Genomic DNA, 25260 nt, shown 5'->3' on the forward strand with positions numbered 1-25260 from the left:
TTGCCATCAGGGAAAAACAAAGGCAGTGCAAACCCTGTTAGGCTGGACCTTAAGCCCTTCTGCTTTACAATAAATACCAGGCAAAGTACCATCAGGGGAAAACACAGGCTCACCCGTCCAAAATGACAAGACACCTGAGGACCACTATAGCTATCATAAAATAGAAGTAATGGCCAAGCAACAAATGCCGTCTCAAGCTGAACTGATGCCAGAAACAGAACAAAACCAAAAAAACAAAACCCATGACATACCCTTAAGTGGATAAGGAAAATATTAGCAAATTAAAAATAAATATACAGAAAATAAATTATAAGGAAATGAAACTACAATTTAGGAAAAAATCTACTAGTAAAAGTAACTGAGAACATAATGCAGAGAATAGGGAGGACCCAGGTAAAATTGAAGCAGTATCCCAGAAGGCAGGAGGAATGGATAAAATAAAATAAAAAACTATATCAAAGACATAATGTGCCAGCATATAGATAAGAAGGATTCCAGGAGGAGAGGTAGAGAACTTAGGGAGATGAAGACATTTGGAGGAATGATTAAGAGAAATTTCTTAGAATTAAAAAGCAATATGAAAGACCTCAGACTGAGAACACTTACGGAATGTCAGGTAAGAGACAGGAAGAAAAACCAATACCCCTACATAGAATTACAATAAAATTTAAGAGAGTTGCCAAGTATAATTTTCAAAAGTTAAATATGTGGTTCTTACGCAAATATAGAATGGGCAGTGTCAAAGGCCTTTTTCAACTAATGAATGAGAGGACTAGTCTGATGGTAATTTTGCTCAAAGAGCATTTGAGGGACAAGGATTTACATAGTGGACTAGTAAAAACATTTCCAGCAAAAGAATGTTAGAATAAGACTGCTAAATGTATACAAAATTATTGTTTTACAGAACATTAAAACCATAACCTGTGTGACTTTTTCTAATGGACAAAAGTCTACAAATTTACATGTAACCTTAGTGTCTGAGCTCTTATAAAAATAATTAAGAAAGTCAAATATCGGTACATTTCCCAAGTAATTAATCCTTAAGAGAACCTATTAAACAATGTTCCAGGATGACGTGGGGAGGACATGCCACTCATTTCTTTGCCTTATTTCCCAATTGGATATTTTTCTTCCTAAAAGTTCTTAGATATAGAGATAACAAATAGATTTCAAACAAATAGATTTCCCAAGCTGTTATTATTTGTGTTGACCTCCTTGGATCATCCTTACATAAATCTGTCTTTTGTCCTTACTTCTGTTTTTATCATGTCACTTTGTATAAGGTGTTCCCCTGCATTGGCCTGATTTTAAAAATTATAATTCTTGATGAAGGAGAGTAGCAATAGCTGACAATTTCCCTGAGTACAGTGAACTCAGGAAACTGAAACTGATTTTTTTTTTTTCACTATACCACTTAAGAATGTAGGAGTTAAAGCACTTTAGTGTGCACCAGACTCTACTGGAGACTTATTTTTAAATTCCTATTTAGTAGATATGGGGTGGTGGTTAGTATCCTGTATTTTTAACAACAACAACAACAACAACACACACACACACACACAAACACACACACACACACACACACCCTAAACCCAGGACATTTTGAAGGATATCTACTGACATTTGAGAAATACTGATTTAGTTTCTTTCGGTAATTTACGAAGAAGGTTCTGTTTTCAGTGTGCCCTAGGATCATTGTGTTAGAATCAATTCCTGTTTATTCAGGTCAGTGTGGGACATAGAGAATATAGAGGTCACTGATTCTCAGATTTTAATATCCTTTGGAATTAGTTGAGAACATGTAAAAAATGCAGGTTCTTAGGGCTTAGCTCCTAAAAAAAATATGATTTAGTAAAGGTGACATAGGTTGTATAAAATTGTATTTTTAACAAGCAGCTCAAATATGATTCTTATGAAAGTAAAGGGCAAACTTTGGAAATGCTAGTGAAGATCAGTAAAATTTGTCAGTAGTACTACGAACCTTCTTTCTCTCTCCTTTCCCCAAAGAATGTATTAAAAAAAATAAAATAAAAAGATTTTATTTCCCCTCTAGAGGAAGTGTAAGTAAGATACAAAGAAAGACCTTGCTAATGAAAGTAGGAGAAGCAGTGGTTATGTACGACTTGGGTTAGATAAGCTCTAATGACTTTTAAGTTCATTATAAATGTCTCCACTCTGTTCATTAGTATGATGGAATTATCAATATTTTTCAAAGTCTGATGATTCTATTTTTTCATATTAACATAAGCTGTTATATACTCCAGTTCTAATAGTGAAGAGTTAGGTTTCTTCTCCATGGAGAAAAACAAAGTGCTGAGGAGGTATAATTCATCTCACCAAGAAGGACACGAGTTGCTGAGAGAAGTTTGGGATGTATAGTTCTTTTTTTTTTTTTAAGATTTTATTTATGTACTTGAGAGAGAGAGAGAGAGAGAGAGAGATCATGAAAGGGAAGGTCAGAGGAAGAAGCAGACTCCCTGCTGAGCAGGGAACCAGATGCAGGTCTTGATCCTGGAATTGCAGGATCATGACCCAAGCTGAAGGCAGTTGCTTAACCAACTGAGCCACCCAGGAACCCAGGATGTATAGTTCTGAAATCTCTTGGTTATTATGCATTTAGAAGTCTGAATTTTTTCCAGGGTAAAACAAAAACTGCTTTCTGTTTCCCACTATTTCATATTTCCTTACCCCTTTTCAACGATTAGAGTCTTGAAAAGGTTCTTTATTATCTAGGAACTCCAGTGCCCTGATGTTCTCCATTACTCAGACTCCTAAGTCCTTTGACAGAGCAAATATCTTCTCCCATTTTGTAATTCTCAAAGTCAGATGGTATAATGTTCTACATAGAGGGGATGTTCATAAATGCTGCACATAAATTTTTCCTAATGATATTTTCCACATTTCTCTTAGCTTTTCCAACTTTTAATAAAACTCAGTTCTTTTGAAATTCAATTTCAAATTGAAATCAGTGACTTGTCATTGATGAGTTTGAGTTATGAGGAGTATGTCTCATGTTTACCTTTAATGACAGGTCTTATATACCTCCTTGACAAGCAAAATGATTCATGTTATTCATCATTAGTCTTTGGAATTCTATGAAGTTTAAACTGTTGTCCTGGATCCAGAAGAGGATCTGTTACTGTTTTTGGAGGAAGACCTGCCATGCAAGACTAACTCATCGGCAGATTTGGTTTCAGTAAAGAAATCCATCCCTACCTTGCCTGAATGGAATGCATTTCAACTAACAAAACATTAAAAAAAATAAATTTGGTTTCTGAATATAGGCTAAACAACTATGCTAGAACCTAACCTTATATTTTCAGGCTTTCATTAGTTGTAGTTACTTCTGTAGGGAAGTCATGGTTTCCCTTGTGGCATAGCCAAATCAATATAATGATAGCAAAATTGAACTGGATTATGAGATTTTTTTGGACTGGATTACAGTTACGTCAAATTTTATCTCAGCAGATTCTAAACACTAATCTTGAGTTTTATGGCAATGGTAGGCACTTACAAAATCTGCTTTTACTGCAAGCAGATACACAATTCCTGTCCACAGATGCAGATTAATTCCCTTTATGTCCTATGCCTACAATTCCAGTTTAGAGTCTTTGGACAGAGCTGTTTTCTGTTCTTAGGGCAGGGTCTATCCTATATCAGGGACAACACAGAAACAAAGCATAATTTTTCTGGAACAAAATCTTAATTAAAAGAGGCAGTTTGGGAACTGGGAAATACAGACTTCCAGTTAAAGAATGAATAAATCACAGGAATAAAATTACAGCACAGGGAATAGAGACAGTGGTATTGTAATAGTGTTGTATAAAGGCAGATGGTAGCTACACTTGTGACAAGGACAGCATAACATATAAACTCATAGAATGTAGTATACCTGAAATTAATGTAACATTGCGTGTCGACTCTACTTCAGTTAAATAAAGACAAAAACAGGCTTATATTGCTTCTTTAATATGAAAAGTGAATACAAAAGGTAAATGGAATAGAATACTTTCAACACACTGTTTATCAATCCACTATTGTTATTGACTGCTTAACTAAACCTTTATTTTCCTTTCTTTCATAAACAGTCTTCTACCTTTCTACCTAAAGTGGTTTAGACAAGCTCATTGCTCTGCTTGCCATTCTGGCTAAAATTCATGAGAAACTTGGATATTGGCTTCAGCCATTTCCTGTATCACAGTATGTAGAAATCTATACTGGTTTCCTTAGTGATTCTTGGTGGAAGTCTTTATTCACCGGCTGCTTATTCTGTCTACTTACTTGGTGCCTAGGAAGAAAAGTTGAGTGGGGTTTCTGCTTTTCAGAGTGACTCTCTTTAGGAGGGTGTTTTGGTCCCATTGCAAAAATTTAAAAGACTTAATTTCTCATATTCTGTTCACAGTACATGTACCATTCATATATTATCATGATGATGCTATATAAGAAATAACTACAAAACGTCAGTGGTCTACAACAATAAGCACATTTTATTGCCCACATTTCAGGGTGGTCAGCCAGGTGGTTCTACTGGGGAAGGCTGGCTGTCAACTGATCTAGGCTTGTTGTTGTGATTTGAATTGTGTCTCTCTCCCCCCTGCCCACAAATTTCATCTATAGAAGTCCTAACTCCTAGTACCTCAGAATGTGAAATTATTTGGAAAAAATATTGTTTACAATTCCATTATGCAGTTGTCTTTCAAATCTGATAGAAGAAAATAGTTTCAAACTTCTGATAAAGGATTTATATTCAAAATATACAAAAACTCTTAAACTTGACAATAAGAAAATAAAAAGAACCTAATTTTTTTCAAGAGAATATTAAATTGTTTATTGATTACACATGATAATGGATGATACACAAGGTTTAATCCCATCTATAATTTTATCTGATACCATAATTCAATTTAGATATAGTGCATAGGATGTGCCAACAATCATATTAATAACCAAAGAAACTCCAGGACTTTGCTTGGGTGACCTTTTCATTGTGAACTCCAGGTCACAACACATTAACTGTCAGTTCAACTACACCAAGGTTTGTGGAGACAATGGCTTCTGTGTCCTAACAGGTTGCAAATAAATTTCGAATGGAATCTGGCATCACCATGAAGGAACTCTAACTTCACACTGTTGGGGTAGTATACCAAGGTGGCTTCAGAGTAGACTAACTTTAGACAGCACATTTAAAAAAAGACACATGTATTCAGCATCATGATCAGATTATTACATTTAGCAATCAACAGCATGGGTGCAAAAAAAAAAAAAACTACATTAAAACCTTTTGTTGGAATGCTTTATACTTTCCACAGTACAGAAACCAAAATAACCTGTTATACAATTAGTCACAAATACAGTCCTTGAATTTTTTGCCCATATACAGGAGTATTGGCTTAAACATGTCTTTGTAGCAGCTAGGCCCTGCCACCACTGTGCTTGGCTGAGTTCACAAATCTCTTGTAACCTGTAGCTTCCCTGTCACTTCTCTGCTCTCCTTTCTGTCTAAGCCTTGTTTCCTGGCAGTAATTAAAACCTTCTGCCACTGCCGTAGATACTGCTGCTGCTGCTGGAACCACCACAGCCACCTTGGTTTTGTGGTTTGGCAAAGTATTGGCCTCCATCACCATAAGGGCCAGAGCTTCTGCCTCCAAAATTTCCTCCTTTCGTGGGTCCAAAATTTGAGGATTGATTGTTGTAATTTCCAAAATTATTATAGCTTCCAAAGTTGTTTCCATCATTACCAAATCTGTTATAGCTACCCACACTGCCACCATATCTACCACCACCTCGATTGCCACCAAAGCCACCTTGACCACTGAAGTTTCCTCCATGACCAAAGTTGTCATTACCACCAAACCCACCTCCACAACCACCACCAAAGTTTCCAGAACCACTTTGACCTCTTTGGCTGGAGGAAGCACTAGCCATCTCTTACTTAGAGAGCGCTTTCCTTACTTCACAGTTGTGGTCATTCACAGTAATGTATTTTTGAATGACAATCTTGTCTTACAGAGTCATGGTCATCAAATGTTACAAAAGCAACCCCCCTCTTTTTGCCACTGCCTTGGTCAGTCATGATCTCAATCACTTCGATGTTCCCATACTGTTAAAAATAATCTCTTAGATGATGTTATTCAGGGTCTTCTTTAATGCCACCAACAAAAATTTTTTTCACAGTTAAGTGGGCAGTGAGTCTTTGAGAATCTTCTCTTCAGATAGCCCTCTTTGGTTCCACAGCTCTTCCATCCACCTTGTGTGGCTTTGCATTCAAGGCTGAATCCACCTCCTCCACACTGGCATATGTGACAAGTTTGAAGCCTCTGGAGTGCTTGGTGTTTGGATCTCTCATTACCACACAGTCCGTAAGTGTTCCCCATTGCTCAAAATGGTTCCTCAGACCCTCATCAGTTGTTTCAAAGCTCAGATCTCCAATGAAGAGCTTCTGCAGCTATTCAGGCTCTTTGGAGACTCTGACTTAGACATGACAGCAGTGGGAGGGGAGGCTTTAACAATGCTTACTCGGCGGTGTCCACGGGCAGAAAACAAGAACCTAATTTTTAAAATGGGCAAGAGATATGAACAGGCACTTCACCAAAAAGGATACACAGATGGCAAATAAGCATATGAAAAGATGCTCAACAGCATTTGTTACTAGGGAAATGCAAATTAATACAATGAGATAGCATAACATCCCCAATAGAGTGGCCAAAATCTAAAACACCTGACAATACCAATTTCATGTGAGGATGAAGAACAAAAGGAATCCTCATTCATTGCTGGTGGGAATTCAAAATGTTGCAGTCACTTTGCAAGAGAGATTGGCAGTTTCTCTCAAAGCTGAAGTTTGTCTTATCAAAGGATCCATCAACTGCACTCCTGAGTATTTACCCAACTGATTTGAGAACTTACACCCACACAGAAACCTGCATGTGAACGTTTATAACATTTTTATCATAGTCCCCCCAAACTGGAAGCGATTCAGATGTTATTCAATAGGTGAGATGAATAAACACACTGTGGTATATCTGTACAGTGGGATACTATTCCAAAAAGGACTGAGCTATCAAGCCATATTAAAGTATAGATAAATATTAAATGCATATTTCTAAGTGAAAAAAGTCAGTTTGACAAGGATATCACTTATGATGTTCTGGAAAAAGCAAAACTATAAAGATAATAGTGGGGTCAGTGAGTGCCAGGGATGTGGGGAGTGAGGAGGGTTGGCTAGGTAAAGCACATAGGATTTGTTAGGATGGTGAAATAATTCTGCACAGTATTCTAATGTCTAGATGTATGACATTTTGCATTTGTCAGAATCTATAGAATTTTAACACATAGAATGACCTTTATGTGTACAAATTAAAAGAGGCCTAGGGGCCCTCAAATGACAAGAAGCAGCATCAGAAATATACAGAGCTAAAGTTATGGGTCATTTCTTATGGAAAAGGAAGCCTAACTCAGAGTTCAGATCCAGGGGACTAGGAGGCCAACCAAAAGCCATGAAAAAGTACTCTTAGGTAGCAGAACTGGGTACATTAGAGGAGTTGCAGACATGACCTTCTGAATTTCAGAATTGCTATGGAATAGTCATTGTTACATGCCTTCTGCTCCATTTTTGGGGAAAATGATTATCAACTCCTGTTAATTGGGCCCTTGTTAACCCACTCCCCTCAAACCTGAGTTAGCTCTGTGACCCTCTTTGACCAATAGAATGCAGCCATGGCAAGTAATATTTTATATTTTCTACCTGTCCCATAGTACCAGCTGCCCATCAATTGATAGTGAATAGAGCTTTGATTATTTCCATTCAATTGTTGTAAGGACTTTTGATGAAAGACTATGTACCACTGCTTTAAAGAATAATAGTTTATAGGTGAATCACTGATATTTAAATTGTTCTGTAAAAGCAATGATTCAACTGAGTAAATTTTAAGGATCTAATTGGCTTTATTAAATGACTCACAAATCAGGCCATAACTTAGGAAGTAATAAATAGGAGTTCCTGAAAAGAGAAAAGTTTTTAAAGACAGAGAAGGGTTGGGACAAGAAAGTCATAAATTTAAAAAAATAATTATTTCAGGAAAGGTCACCTTTCCTTGGGGGAATGATAGGGTCTATGAGGAGGATTATGTTATTGATGCTGACCAGAACATTTCCAACCACTTGCTTAGGATACATTTCTGGGAAAGGTTGAAACTACAATTAGGTCAGGAATTAAATCTTGGTTTAATATTGTGGACTTAACCCAAGTAATACTATTTTGGGCCCATTTTTTTTTAAGTTCTATTTTTTGTTTTGTTTTGTTTTTAAAAGCACCATAATAATTATTTTAAATTTTTGTATTTTCCCGAGTCTTAGATGAGATATTGTCTATATAAAATTACAATTCACAATAAAATGTCATCGAGTGACATTAGGTAAGAAGAAAATGACCTTCAAATATTGTTAGACTCTGAGTTTGAATTGAAGAAAAAAGAACTTGAGGAAAGTGAGGTACTGCTGGGCAACATGTTTTTTTCTCAAAGAAGTCATCCATTACTTGAATTTAATTTAAGGGTTGTAGTTACTTTTTGCTTTTAATTTGTTTTACGCCTTTATTGGAAGAACCAAATTCTTTAGTAAATGAGGACATAACTTTCTAGAATGTTAGGCCTGTGACCCTAGGATTTCATCTTGATGATCTTATAGTAGAAATTCTATTATGAATTGCATCATTGTTTGAGTCTAATTTGTGGTTCTTCTCTGTCAAGTAGAGAGAAATATGCATCTTGCCAAATGAAGCAAAACTACACATTAATGGTGAAGATAATAAAAAGTATCTCCACCCCCTTTCTATCTGAGAAAACTAATCAAAATAACAACAACAAAACAATAATAAACCCTCTCAAGCATAAAAAGTAACCAAGAAATGAAAATTTAGAGCAGCCCAATACATCTATCATGTAGTAAAGTCCCAGGGATTAGGTTGAAATCATTAATCATCATTGACCGAGGGTCCTTCACAAATCCTATATCTAACATATTGTTTACAATATTTTAAAAAGCTGGCTAAATTGTGCATCTTTCTTTTGAATATTCCTATAGGAAGGAGGATCTTATCCATAATTATTTTTAAATGTCATCCTGGGATTCTATAAAATAAAATTATCTAGTGCGTAAACCTCTAGTGCATATTACTGTGAAACTCCAAAATTTGGCTTTTCAAGCAGGCTTTTCTCCTTCTACTAACAGCACCCAGTTTTGTTTTATTTATTTATTTTTTTCAGAATAAGCTTCCCACACTCAGTTCATGTGACTGTTTTGAATAATGCCCCTCCAGTTTTAGAAAATCATGAGACCCTAGCCCGGCTAATCAGAATTATTGCAATGGGTTCAGAACTGGCAGGTGATTCAATTAGGACAAAGAAAAGGATAACATTTGGATTTCTCTTGATACTATTTTGAAAGAGATGTTTCTTTTTCCTATCAGAGAGGAGCTCAATGAAAATCTGGACCTGCTAGTGACTATCTCTTCTGTCACATGCAGAGACCCTTTCTGGAAATGAATTAACACAGAAGAGTACAGAGAGACAAATCTCTCACAATACCACTTAAATACTTAGATTCTGTCATTGCTGAAGGTGTGACAATTCCTGCACTGTTCCTTTTTAAACCAGAAAATTATTTTTTTAAATGAGTTTGTGTTAGCTTTTGATTATTTGTAAACACAAGGATTATGACTAAAGTAGAGTCTAGATCAGATTGTTTTGGTGTAGATTGTATCAGTCATCTACTGCTACATTACAAACAAACACAAAATCTCAGTAAATATTTTGCTTCCATATCTGTATGTTGACAGAGGAGTGTGGCTGATCTAGGGTAACTGGTAACCGCTCTGCTAATACTGTCTGGGAGTCAGCTGGGTTTAGCTGTATTAACCTGGCTCTGCTCCACTTGTCTCATCCTCCTCCTGAGATTGCCCAGGTAGGCTGAGCATATTTTCCCTGTGGCAGTGAAAAAAGTACCAGTGTGCAGGCTGGATCACACAGGTACTTTTCAAGGCTTTATCTGAATTGTATCTGGTAACATCACCAAAGTGAGACACATGGCTTACCAGAAACCAAGGGGTAGGAAAATGCCCATCCACAGTGGGAAGGCATTGTATTCCTAAGTGGCAAAGCATGGAGGGGAGATGACTTGAAACAATTGTCTAGACTATCACATTGAGACTGAAAGATACAACTTCTTTACAGCCACTCCAGCTGATTCTATGTACCCTAAAATTTGGGAACCTTAGGCTTAGTGCTGTGGTTCTCAGTGCTAACTAAATCACCCAGGGCTTAAAAATTTCTGATGCTTAAACCCCAGCCCTCAGAGATTTTAATTTAATGGGTCATAGGTATTGGAATTTTAGTGGGAAAAATGATTCCTTGTTAAGAACTACTCTCCTAGAAGAATTTGAGCTTCAGAGGAAATCACTGTTTTATTTTTCCCCCTCTGCTAAAATTTTTAATAGAGTTGAAATCAGGGGAAAGTATGAATGGAGAACCAAATCTCAGAAAAGGAGCTCTTAAAGACTAGTTATAAGCAGTTCTTTACAGAGTATCTCCTCTATGTTGGATGTTTGCTGGTCACCAGAGAAATTGTAGCTGATACTGGATGTGCAGATTAGCCAACATGATGAGGCTCAGAGAATCCTCAAGAAGATGGATGATAAGTAAATATTTACAAATTATTGAATAATAACAAGTATGCAAAGTACTGCAAAACACAAGAATAAGCTGTTATGAGAACAAATAACAGACACCTGTTTTCACATGCAAATGCATCAATCACCAGAAGGAAGACAGAAAAGCTACACAGGTAAGGAGGAAAATATCTTAAAAAGTCAGTCACCGTTTTATTTTGTAACTAGTCTTTCCTCTCAAACTGTTTTTGTGCCATTACTACTTAGACAGACTATCTTAAGTTGCACGGATTCTGCAGGAATCACTTAGAATCTCCGAGGTGAAAGATGGACCATGATAACAACTTTGATTAGGTGATGAGCTGAAATCTGGGCAGGCTGTCAAATTTAACTTCCTTGTTGATCTTGATTGACTCCAGCCCTCTAAAAAGTAAAAGGTTTTATATGATGTAATATCTGTCACATGGACTACATTATGTTCAATTATGTGATTCTAAAGCTGACTTTGATTAATAAGTGACGCTTGCTAGAAGTTCATCTTTAAAAAAAATTTTTTATCTAAATTCATTTTAGTTAACATATACTGTATTATTAGTTTCAGGGGTAGAATATAGTGATTCATCAGTTGCATATAATACTCAGTGCTCATTTCATCACATGCCCTACTTAATGTCCATCACCCAGTTACCCCATCCCCCCCATCTCCCCTCCAGCAGCCGTGTTTGTTTCCCATAGTTTCCTATAGTTCAGTTTCCTATAGTTCCTATAGTTCAGCATCTCTTATTTTATTTTTCCTTCCCTTTCTCTATGTTCATCTGCTTTGTTTCTTAAATTTCACATATGAGTGAAATCGTATGGTATTTGTATTTCTCTGACTTATTTTGCTTAGCATAATACCCTCTAGTTTCCTCCACATTGTTGCAAATGGCAATGGTTCATTCTTTTTGATGGTTGTATAATATTTCATTGTATATCTTATATATATATATATATGTATATACACACAACCTCCTCTTTATCCATATATATATATATATATATATATGTATATACACACAACCTCCTCTTTATCCATTCATCTGTTGACCCTGATTGACTCTAGCCCTCTAAAGAGTTTTTGTATGATGTAATATCTGTCACTTGAATTGCATTGTGCTTAATTATGTGATTCTAAAGCTGACTTTGTTTAACAAGTGAAACTCGCTAAAACTTATCATCTTTAAATCAGAAGTAGGATTATAATTCACTCAATCTAGCAAATCTGCCTTTTGGGTGATATTCTACCATGTGAGAGTCCTAACATAAATTCAGCCAAAGGGAAATTATTGCCAGCAAATAAATGTTTTTTTAGTCCTAGAATAATAATAATGCATCTTCCCTGCCACCCTATTTCACAAAGTTATTATGGCTTTTATTTACTCAATATTTAATAAAACCTATAATATTTTTTATTTCATTAGAAATCAGTTCATTGCCATGTTGATTATTAGAGGCATTAAGAGTGATATGCTAAAAGATTTTTTTGCTCTGTTACCTCCTGTGAGCATTTAAAAAGTTATTTAAACATTTAAAATCAAAAGATGCCTAACTTTACCTAACCAATTGTCAGAAAATATATACAGTGCCAGTCAATAGTTGAAGTAAACTTTATATTAGTATTGCCACAATAATTATTTTTCCCTCATGGAATATAACCTTTAAAAATTTTTAACTCTATTTTTAGGCTGCTGCACTTATCAAATTTAACATTTAAATTTGACATGTATATTAGACTCCATTGCTATATAACAAGTTACCATGAACTTAAGGACTTAACCCAACACACATTAATTATATCATAATTTCAGTGGATCAAGGATCCAGTTAAGGTTTAGCTGGGCCTTCTGTGCCAGGGCTTCTCAGAAGGCTGTATTCAAAGTGTTGCCTGGGAGTTGGGTTCTTATCTGGGGGGCCATGTCCTCCATGTCCTCTTCCATGCTTAGGTGGAAATGTGTTTTTTTGTTTTGTTTTTTCGTGTTTTTTTTTTTTTTTTTTTTTTTTTTTTTTTTTTGCAGCTGTAGAACTCAGGGAAGTTTATTTCTTCACGACCCACAAGAGCTCATCTGTCTGAAGCTTCACCTTCAAGAGTCTCCTCTGATTTAGATCTGGTCTACTCAGGATGGTGTCCCAAATGATTAAAGAATTAATAATCTTATAACAAGAGTAAAATCTCATTATGTACACAGATTCCGCCTACAAATGAAGGGAAAGGATTAAGGTGATTATAATGGTGGATGGGAATCTTGGGGGCTTCTAGGATCTAAATGTGTCCCACAAATTCATATGTTGAAATTCTAACCCATAAAGATGGCGGTTTTAGGAGGTGGGGACTTTAGGATATGCTTAGTTCATGAGGACAAAGCTCACACGAATGGGATTAGTACCTTTATAAATGAAGAAGCTCCAGTGAGATACCTTGCTCCTTCCATCACATGAGAATTGGAGAATTTTTTGACCCACAAAAAGGCCCTCACTCAGCTATGCTGGCATCTTAATCTTGATCTTCTAGCTTCCAAAACCATGAGCAATAAATTTATGTTTATAAGCTACCCAGTCTATGGTATTTAGTTTAGTGCAGCCCAAATGAACTTAAGACAGGGGCCATTTTAAATGTCTACTTACAATAGAGTAAAACTAAGATCTTACATAGTTATAAAATATCTTTGAAAGAAAAAATTTTAATTTGGGGTTTTATTTTAAAAATTTTATTAAAAAATTCACATACAATACATACCTTATGTATTTATTATGTTTTACTTTGCAATGCACACACACACACACACACATTCAAGAGTGTACTTGTATACTGTGGTGCAGTCAGTGATCATTCAGAGGATAATATTTGGAGGATAATTTTTCTTTTGACTGTCCTTCAGTCCACATTTTCAATGCACTTTAAAGGCCAATTTCAAGGGTTTATAAAGAAGGAATTTAGTTGTTCATTAGCTTGTTCAAGGGTGGTGGGAATACTAAATAAAGTCAATAACCAGTTGTTTGATAAGGGAATTGTTCTTTTCATTCAAAAATAACATGTGGCCAAATTTGAATCATTTCCTTTTGCAAATATATTTACTTTATGGAAAAAATCTCTCTAGGAAATGAACACAAAACCCAGTAGGAAATCAATGTAGTCTGATTAGAAATTATTTCCTAATATGTAAGCATGTATACATATTTTCTGGAGGGAAAAAAAAGACGTGCCTATTTTTCTGACATCATTATTAAAATACATTATTAATAAGAAAATACTGTTTTAAAACCACTTAAAATTATTCCAGCTCATGAAAAAAGATCATTTTGGAATTTCACATTTTTATAAGGTGTAACTATTTTCCTAAAAATTGATCTTCCCATGATCTTCGTGAAAATAAACCCAAAATAATAAGTTAATTTTAATTTAATTATTTGACTAGTACTGAACTATTTTAGGAAGACTCTTACAGGTATCTTTATGAGTGATTGAAGAGTTCCCTTAAAATTATTTGTATCACAAAATAAAAATTGATATTTTAATAGTTTTCTTATTTGTTAACCAAATATACAAGTTATAGTCTTGCTGATGCTCCATGAATTTAATGAATGAGATTAAGGGAGGTAACAAAAATTAATATAATAAAATTACAAAATAAGAAGTTAATTAGAAAGTCATGACAGAATGCAATTAAGGAGGAAGGAAGCTGTGGTTAAGATTAAAAGGTAAGTCTCCAATTTGGTGGTAAGCATTCTAGAAGCCAGTGAAATGAGGAAACTGAATTCAAACATTGATATAAGCAGGCTGGGTCTGAGGACCCAGAGGCAGGGGTTCCACAGAGGGTATTTGGCTTCATGCAGGATAGAAATCAAACAGGAGCCAGAGGAAGTGAAAGCAGAGTTTATTTAAATGGGGTGAGTGACAGAGAGGAAAGTGGAATAAGTCGCGTTTCTTGGAGTTAGGGGTTTATATTGGAAGGGGATCTAGAGTACATGTTCCTTTAGGAATCCAAGGTAAGGATCCAATCAAAGGTGAGTGTCAGTTGAACAATAGGTGTTATTCCAGAAATCAGCAAAGGTAGGGAATATTGATGCCAGCATCAGGTGGTTTCTTTGAAGTTAATATCCTAGAACATGTTTGGGATCTGGCTCTTCTTAGATGCTATCAGGTGTTTGGGGCCTATGACAAAACTCAGAGAATGATTAATTTTTTTGAATTCCCCTTTAAGTAGGAACATAGCTTCTTTGGCTTACTCAGAAATGGGACCTAGCAAAAAAACTGCAAAGATGGAGCCATTCCAAAATGGAGTCCCTTCAGCTTCCCTATATCAAGATGAGCACAGAGAAAATATTCACCCTCTAGATCCTTTTAGAGAGCCATAGCATGATGCATTCATTCATTCATTCATTCCAAAGACATTTTTAAGTGACAACTATATGTCAGGCACTATTTTTGATGTTGGAGTTATGACAGAGAAAAAAAGCAGGAAACTCCTGCTCTCATAAAATTTATGTTCACAACTATGGCAAGGCAGAAGATGATAAATACATTTTTTAAGACATGTATATCTAATGTGAGAAGTGCTGTGAAGAAGAACAATGAAGACAGATACATGGGAGAGGAGAGAATGGAAAATGGTGGTCAGGGAAGGCTTCTTTGATGATGTAACAGGTTTTGAACCCATACTTGAAAACATGAGGGGTTGAGCCATGTGGTTATTTGGACAAAGAGCTTCCCAGGCCAACAGGAAAGCAAATACAAAGGCCATGAGGTAGGATAATGCTTGATGTGATGCAAAAAGGCCAGTGCAGTTGGAAGGAAGGAGAATGAAAGATTTTATTTTCAGTGAGATGGAAAGCCATTTGGAAGATTTAGGTAAGTAAATGACGTTATTTAAAGGATTACCTTGCTCTACCCACATTGATGTAAATGGTAAATATTCGTCCTTTCTGATGGCTGAGTAATATTCTATCACACACACACACACACACACAGACACACACACATGTCTTCTTTATGGAACTGCAGAGTATTATCCTGAGCAAAATAATTATCAAAATTATTAGCAAAAGGCAATTATCATATAGTTTCACTCATATGTGGAATATAAGAAACAGGGCAGAGGACCATTGGGGAAGGGAGGGAAAACAATGGGAAGTCATCAGAGAAGAAGAAAAACCATGAGAGACTGTTAACTCCAGGAAACCAATTGAGGGTTGCTGGAGGAGAGATAGGTGGGGGATGGGGTAATTGGATGATGGGCATTAAGGAGGGCATGCGATGAGATGAAACTGGGTGTTATACAAAACATCAATTATTGAGCACTACATCTGAAACTAATGATGTACTATAAGTTAGCTAATGGAATTTAAATTAAAAAATATATAAAAGAAAGTGAAAGGTTTACCTTGGCTGCTGTGTTAAGATTAGACTGTAGAAAGTGAATGGAAGCAGGGAGATCAATTAGGATTTTATCAAGATAATTCTGACCAGAAGTGTTGGTGGCATAGATTAAAGAGGTAGCCGCAGTAAAGTTTGAGAAGAATGGTTGGATTCTGAATATACTTTGAATAGAGTGGCAATTGTGGAGTACAAGAGAAAGAGAAGCATCCAGGAGGGATTTTGGTTTGGGATGATAAGTTTGAAATGCTGATTAGACATGTAAGTGGACATACAAAGGAGAAATATGACTGTCCAAGTTTGAAGGTCAGGAGAGAGATCAAATTTAGAGATATAAATTTGGGAATCATCAATTTGTGCATTCTATTTAAGGTATGGAATGAAAATTAAGTGGTGTGAATAATGAGAAGGAAGAGTCTTAAGATTGAGGCCCTGTGGCAATTTAACATTTGGAGGAAGTGATCAATTGTTGAGCAAGGTGAGAACAAAGAACCAGTCACTCTATTTGTTAAGTAGAGGTCCTAGTCATTGGTGACACTGACGAGAACACTTGCATTGGAATTGATTGGGTTGAGTTCAAGACAGAACAGAGAGGAAACAGGGATGGAAGTAAAGAAAATTTGCTTAAGGATTTTTGCTTCAAAAAGAGCAGAGAAATAAGGCAATCTTTGGTAGGAGTGGGGTGGACAAAAAGATGAACAATGTTACAGCACATTGTGTACTGAAAAAGGATAATCCATTAGAAAGAAAAAAATAATGGAAGAGCCAAAGAGAAGGGAAGACAATGCTCAGAAGAGCTTGCCCTGGTGTACCGCATGAACCTAAGTTGAGGGGAAGATTGGCTTGATCACCCATGAATGTGCCTGTTCTTCACAGTATGCACAGAACTGAACAGAATCGATGGGTGAAACCTTCCTTTTCTGGAGGATGGAAAAGGAGCCTCCTTCCCTCCCTGGTGCTTCAGAGAGGTTTGGTAGCCTGCCAGCAGGCCTACAACTGACCCACAGCACTCACAGTCAAGCCTCATTCTCTATCTTTTCTATATTCTGCATCATCCATATTCTGAAGCCAGAGGAGAACATAAGATTGTCCTTATAGGTTGAGGCATCGTAAAAAATGGGACAAAAGCAAAATTCTCACAAGCCTTCACGTGGGGCAATTATCTGCACAAAGCAGTCATTGTCAAGCATAATGTAGAAACTTACCCTAGAATACGCATAATAAATCAGTGTCAGGAATGAAATAGTAACTCTACAGAGTGGCTCTGTGAAAGGGAAGTTTGAGGAGACTTTTTCCCTGGAATCTCACAGAGATTTTAGACCTCAGGCTATTACCAGTCTGTTAAGAAGAACTCTTGACAGCTCCTAATAATATGAATGAGTAAGCAGCACTGCCCAAACAGGCCATTGCTCTTCAGGAAAAGAACACTGAAGTGCTTTCAAGTCTTGCTTACTAGGTTTTGAGGCTTTTGTTGGCTCCTCTCTTGGCAGTGCCCTGGAGTGTATTTAAAATCCCACGTGGTGACAGAGAGTGTTCCCAGGTGCATTATAATTCACACCCTAATTGGATCCTATTTGCTAGGTAAATGCTATAATCAAAAGCTAAATGGAATAAATTAGGTATAAACTCTTGGTGTCTTCTGATTCCTGGGCTACCCCCTGTAGTTTTATGATCACAGGGAGTTTTGTATTTATCCCAAAGTACTAATTTTCCACATACATGATTTCAGATTGTAAAGATCAGATTTGATTGTGGCATTATTTCTCCCATTCTTCCTCAAACTCTTTTCCTTTTAGCAATGAAACTCTTTTCAAAAGAAAGATTACTAATATAAAACCAGTGTAAAACAGGTGAGAGCAAAAGAACGTGACTTCAAAATTTAATTAATCCTAATTTGGATGGAAATGTATCACTGTTTAAAGAATTTAGAAGGGAAGCATATCCTGAAACCTCTGTTCTCTATATATGTATGCATATTTATAATATTTTTATGATTTGAATTCTATTTTCTACATATTTTTGCACAGTTATTACATTTTTGCAACAAATAAGAAAGGCACATGAGGAATTTCATTTTGGTTCATAGAAGATATGTAGTCAAAAGACCCGGGGTTCAAGTCCCAGGTCTGCCACTTATGGGTTGTGTGACTTTGGTGATTCACCTGATGACTCGAGACCAAATTCTCTTTATCCACCACCCTAGAAGTGTGCACTTCTTTTATGACTTTTGTTCTTGCCTCAGTTCTTGATTTTTTTTTTCTCATAGAGAGGAAGGAGAAGAGATAAAAGAAGTAAGAAAGATAGTAAATGATGACTAAAAGAGAAGAACTAAATACACTGAAAAAAATATGCAGCAAAATATTCATCTCTCTCTCTTTGTCTCCCTCTTTCTTTCTTTGCCTCTTTCTTCTTTGTCTCTCTCTCTCTCTCTTTCTTCTCTTCTTCTCCTCCTCCTCCTCCTCCTCCTTCTTCTTCTTCTTCTTCTTCTGCTGCTGCTGCTGGACAGGGCGAGAAGGGGGAGGGGCAGAGAGAGAGAGAGAGAGAGAGAGAGAATCTTAAGCAGGCTCCATGCCTAATGTGGGCCAATGAAGGGCTTGATCTCACCACCCTAAGATCATGACTTGAGCCAAAATCAAGAGTCAGATGCTTAACTAGGTGAGTCACCCAGGTGCCCCATTATCTTTTTTATTTTTAGGCAGCAGTTCCTCTTCCTTTCCCAGAAGGACTCCCTCACCATAGAATAGAAATAAAGTTCTTCAAAATCACATGTAATTTTGTCAACTGAATACAAATCTAAAAAGAAAAAAAAATGGAGTTTTTAAAGGGAAAGAAGCTTCTTCCTTCCTTTTTCTTAGCGCTTATTTGCTTTAGAAAACTTTTATTTTTGCACTCCTTCTTTGTTCCTTTGATATGTATGTAAATCTTTATCAAAGCTAAAAAGCCTTTTGCCATTTTTTCCATCCAAGAATGTCTTTTTCAAGAACCTGGGCACAATTTCTTTGAATGTAAATCTCAAGGAAGAGAAAACCTCTATTTTTCCATCTTCATGGGTATTTAACTCAGAAGGCTGGCTCTAAATCGTAACTACTTATCATAGAGACATGAAAACATTTATTACTCTTTTGGATAAAGGCAATTAGTGAACATAAATGGCCACTCCAATTAGCATGTGAATTTAAGATGAGTTATGTGTAACAAGGAGTGCTCTCAAGGAAAATTTCAAACTTCAAGGAAAAGTGAGATTGAAAATAAAAAAAAAAACACTTCACTATTCTATTTTTCATATGTGTAATAATATCTGTGTGTGTTGGTTAACACCTGTAATTCTTTGGTTACAATGCCTTTGTGATTTACTTGTTTATAGAATGAACTACTATTAAAATAATATGAAAGCATTTCTAGAAAATGCTCCTTGATAAGAACTTGATATGCTTATATATATCACAGAACAAATCAATCCCTCTCAATTCTGACATGGTCACTGAATATTTTTTATGTGTCTGAAACCATCAAGTTTTCTGGTGGGGGAACAAGTAGTTATAAACTTAATCTTTGACTTCAAGAGTTTAAAGAATCTACACTAACATCACTGAAACAAGTAGAAGCCAATTGAATTGTGCAGGCAACACATTACTTAGAGCTTAATTAATTAGAGCTAGAGATTGGGAGGATCCCAGGAGTCTAATGGGATTAACAGGGAAACATCCCTCTTCTTCACCTCACTGCCTCACCTCCCAACTAGAAATACTCTATTCTAATTTTTTTTTTTTTTCTTTAACATAGACTCCACACTGGGTGTGGAGCCTGAAATGGGGCTTAACCTCACAAACCTTGAGATTAAGACCGGAGCTGAAATCAAGAGTCAGTTGCTTAACTGACTAAGACACCCAGGCACCCCTAGAAATATTTCATTTTAAATAATTAAAGCTCTAACTGCAAGTGGGATACACAGAGCACATGTTTAAAAGAAGCTCCTTACTGTTTTGGTCAATTTACCTACTATTCCTTATCTTCTCACTCTTTCCAAATTTCTATCACCAGAGTGAAAGGAACTAGATTGCCATTTCCATTCTGAGTAACAGAGAGACTTCATCTTTGTATACATGCTTTCCTTTCCGTTATGGGCATTGCCTCTCTGAGAGGCAGCTCTGGGTCATTGCTGGACTATTCTGCCTTTAACAAATGCTTCCAAGTCTGTGGACCTAGGGCAAGAGCAGATACTCCTCTTTTTGGACAGAATTTTAATGTACTAACTCCACATCACTTTTGCTTACAATAATGTGTTGTACGGAGATTGGATGGTAGCACAATGTTTGAGTTGGCCTGGCAAAGTGCAGCTAATTTTCTAATCTTGTACATCATTCTTGATTGCTGCTTTTTACCAGCTGAGATATATGACTAATAGTTTTCAGTGGGTCAATGACCCATTATGAAAAACAATCTTTTTTCTAGTTATTCCGGATGTAGACAAGCTTGGTTCTGTTATTTTTGAAGATTAAAATTCAGCCTACTTAATCAATACTGCAAACTTTTGCTTAATTTCCAAAAAAAATTAAAAATTCTTCAGAACACAGATTCTTGTTTTATTTCCAAAGTGAAAATTATGACAGCAACATCTACAGAAAGAATTAAAAAATTGTACCTTTGAACTATGCATCTTTATAGCCATCCTTTTCTTTTTCTGAAACTTATTTATTCATCATTTTGTTAGCAGTGATTGAGACTAGTTTTTTACTCACATTCAATCTTCATGAAACTACATTTCTCCAGACAATATTTTGTAAATATTATTTATGAATCTTGCAAGTGAACTATTTGTATCATCTGTGCAAATATTGCATTACAAGATGTAAATATACACAGTCTAGCCATAAAAGCTTTTAATATTTAACACTATTTTTTTCTAGACTTGTATTCTCAACAGTCATAAGTAAAAGCAGCTTTTGTTGTTGTTGTATATGTCATGTTTATTACAAAATATAAACACAATAAATACAATAATATAAAATAATAAATACAAAATATAAACTGATATGTTTTACTTAAATAAACTCTAATTAATTATACTCCTCATGAGGAAGAGAAGCTCCTCCACCTTCAACATTCCAGAAGTTGTGTGACCTCCCACTGCCAGGCTGCAACCCCCTGCAGAAGCAGGAACTTCTTACCTGAGTCAGGCTGCTGCTTAGTCTTGGTTTACAGTAAGCTGGGTCACCGTGTTTCTCTGGACCTTCCTGCTTGTTACCTTCTTAGGCGGTACTGATTCCTCAGGGAATGATGCCCATTTTGTTGTGCTGTGTTTTCCATTTATTACAGCAGAATTGTCAACACAAATCAGCCCCAAATGTCTTGGAGGCTGAGATATCTTTCTCTCTCTGCATGAGAACTCCTCCAGGGGAATACCATATGAACTTCAGAATTTTCCACTCCCATAATTTACAGTTTGAGAGGAACAGAGGGATTTTAAAGTGTAAATTATAATTCATTTGGCCCTGCTTCAGAAAGTTGACCTCTACAAATGACATCACTTGGGCTTCTAGTTGGATTCAGCCAACAGGAGGCACTGATAGGAGATTGGGAGGGGGGGAGCCCAGAGAGTTTGAGGTAATTTTCCTTAACTTCGCCAAAATTTGGGCACTGGTACATTTTTGCAGATAGTAGCTCTGTTAGCCTTGTTTCCAAGGTTCTAATTCTCACTGGCTTCTAGTTTTTCCCCTTGACCTGTCAGGCCTGGAATGAAATGGTTAAAGATTCCTTCTGTTGCTAGTCCCTGGGTACCTCATTTTCCCTTGTTTCCTTAATCCTGTCCAAACAGTCTCTTCATTAGTCTCTTTTGTTCAACCCTTTGTGTGTATGCTGGTTTCCTGCCAGAACCATGGGTTTGATAAAGCATAAGCTCGTTCAATTACTTTGAGTATAAACTCAGATATCTCAGTGTAATTTTAACAGAATGTTCATCTCCATAGCACTTATACTTGTGTTAGTGACTGGTACTTTGATTTCCCAGGAAAAGAGGGGTGATTGGCAGTGCTGGGTCCCTGGCCAAAGTCACATCTTAGTACTGACTAATCATCACACTTGACTTTTTATCTTTGTTGTTTCTGAACTATGCACATTTCCTAATCCCAGTCATTAAGTAAATAATTGTTAAGTAAATGAATGTTTGTGTATAGTTTTTCATTGTCAGGCTTGTATGCATTTGCAAATTTGTATTTTTTTCACTTTGTATTAGAGAACAACAATAGCTTGTTATTAAGGAAAATTTGATAAATATTTAATAGAAATATAACAGTTCAACATACAATAGAACAGTTGAACATACATTCAGATGGCACAATAGATCAGCTCTCTACATTCTTTTCCCCAAAGGAGAAATGTTTGTTTCATCACTCTAGAGAGAAACAAACTTCCAATTTTCTTTGATAGTTGATTGGGTTCAGAGATAGCTGATTGGGTTCAGAGACTGAATGATTCATATACAAATCATGCCATTTTAATTCTGTTTTCCAAAATCGGTGTGCTAGTCTTCCCCATTAAATTGCCAATGCAGGAAGCCATATTGCTAATATCAAACTAAAAAACAAAATAGCCAGTTATCTTAGTAGCAAAAAATGAGTTTACTCAAGAATAACAGAGAATTGCAATTCAGGACATGCACGCAATGGAAAACCCTATGCAAAGAGACCAAGGGAAGGTGAGCTTTTATTAGATTTCAGGAGGAAAGTGGGAAGGGTTGTTTTGAACAGAAATTCATTAGAGGAACAAGAGTTTGAGGTTGTGGTGTTTCCTCATTGGTTGCAAGCAACAGTGTACACACACACACACACACACAGATCTTCCTTCTTGTTCTTAAAAGCAGAAGAGAAATTTTTATATGAAAAGCATTCTCCCTTATGAAGATAAGAATGATCTTCTTCTGTTGGTTGTGCAGGCTGTGATGAGGGGGACAGGCATGAGAGCTTCCCTTCAGGGCTCCCTGACTGTACTTTAAATGAGGCTTTTTAAAAAACTCAATTTCACATCAGTTGTGTCACTTTCAATACTCAATAGTAGTAGGATTGTTGTTACAGCCTCACCTGTAAGATGTGTTTGCACAGGGATTAACTGCCTGTGCACAAAGTGGCCTCAACTGAGGCCAGCTGAAAGGGGTATTTCTGCACATCACTACTCTGTCTGCATCCTGGATGGCCAGGTCTTTGCAGACTTGAGTGGACACTGGTAGACCCACATTGACCTGATGCAGAGGAGAGACATTAGGGCGGTACCTGTTTACCCCACAGCTTCTCAACCCACTCCCAATGCCTGGAATTCTGTTTTGAAAATGGTAGTTCTCAAAGTGGAGTGCCCTGAACAAAAACATCATCACCTGGAAAATTTTTAAAATACAAAATTTTGGGCTCCACTTCAGACTCACTGAATCAGAAAATCTGTGGATGGGGTCCAGCAATCTGTGTTTTAACAAGCTCTTTAGGTAATTCTGATGCTAAAATTTAAGGGCCATTTGCTTAAAGCACATATACTGAAAAGACGTATTCACTCATGGAATGTGGAAGTTCAGAATTAGTTTGGTAAGAGATGAGAGGAAGTCAGAGGAAGGATCTACTCTTGAAGTGGGAAGAGGCTTAATGAAGTGGTAAAGAGTTGGCTTTCAGGGAAGCAAATGCTTCAGTTTATTTACTTCACAGAGAAAGCAGCCGAAAAGAAGTACTTAACTCTTATAGTGAGTTTAAAATGTTCCTTTTTTTGGGGCAGGAAATGAAAAATGAGATAGGGAGGGTCAATAGGCTCTGGAAAGGAAGATGTTAGTTGACACAGGTGTAGCCAACCAGGCATCCAGCACTGTGACATCCATCCTTCCAGAGGCAGGTTTGTGTGTCACCCAACCCTTTCCAGGCTCTCCAGACCCAGCGCAGCAGAGTTATCTCAAGGTTGCTTTTCCTCCTTAAGCTATTTCTGAAATGCCATGAGGTCTTGGGAGTGCAGGAACCCATTCCTCAATGCTGTAGGGCCTACATCAGTGCAAGATATTATGTGAACAGAGATCATTGTAGTAAGAGTTACAGAAAACCCATTCCTTTTTCTGCCTTGGGTGATAGAATGTGCCCTTCTTGTAAGATATATAGACTACGTCATAATAATATTGCCGTATTATTAACAAATGTAATAGTCATAATTACAATTTTATAATCATCATTACTATAATCAGAGCTGGTTGATAATCTCCTGAGATCTTGAACACTGCTACTCAGTCATTAAAGCTCACAAAAATTATGGATTTAGTGCAGATTCTGATTTAGTACCTCTGGATCATGACCCAAATTTGTGCCAGTAATCTTGAGTCCCTGGATCACATTGTAACAAAGATATGAAGAATGAGAAAAGTTCTTTTCCCAGTAGGAAAAAATAGAGTGTCAATCTCATTAGTTCCTTCAACTAACAAGAACCTATTATGTCTGTTCATCACAGTTTCTCTGGCAAAAGAAACTTATAGTGAGTATTATGGGATAGGCAGGCTAATTTGTACCAATTTTGCATGGCAACTAAAGAATAATTGGACATGTCAGGTCATTTAGATTCAAAATCAGAGATCACTCACTATTTTTTTTTTAAATTTAATTTACTTATTTGACATAAAGGGAGATCACAAGTAGGCAGAGAGGCAGGCAGAGAGAGAGGAGGAAGCAGGCTCCCTGATGAGCAGGGAGCCTGATGCGGGGCTCAATCCCAGGAATTTGAGATCATGACCCAAGCCAAAGGCAGAAGCTTTAACCCACTGAGCCACCCAGATGCCCAAGAAGTCACTCACTATTAATGGTAGAATAATTAAGCTTCTACCATAAATTGTGAAAGCTTAAGTTCTTAAGACAGCTTTTATTCTGTAGAACTCTTGTAGAAGCATTCTGTTCTTCAGAGCAATGGGACAGCTGTGAAAGGAGCCATTGCAGTCCGTGTATACTAGAAAGTATCAAGACCGTGATACTTCCTAAATGTCTGGGAAATTAGGTTAGTACTTTCAGATTTAATTCAACAAGTCCTGCCCTACCAGAAGTCCTGATTACCAATTAAGAGCTAATGCTGATGTTTACTAGCTACTGAGAGTTAGCTAGTGATGAAGTTGAAAGTGCATGTAATGTCATGATACAGATGAAGAACTTCTAAAAATTGAGTGGCTAACCCTGTTCTTGCA

General features: G+C 36.6%; 1 pseudogene; it reads right to left on the minus strand.

Moving 5' to 3' along the window:
- Positions 1 to 5523: 5523 nt before the first annotated feature.
- Positions 5524 to 6480, minus strand: LOC106007005 (annotated as a pseudogene).
- Between the last annotated feature and the right edge of the window lie 18780 nt (positions 6481 to 25260).

Source organism: Mustela putorius, unplaced genomic scaffold (genome assembly GCF_011764305.1).
Source record: "Mustela putorius furo isolate JIRA1106 unplaced genomic scaffold, ASM1176430v1.1 tig00000275_pilon_pilon_pilon, whole genome shotgun sequence".
NCBI lineage: Eukaryota > Metazoa > Chordata > Mammalia > Carnivora > Mustelidae > Mustela > Mustela putorius.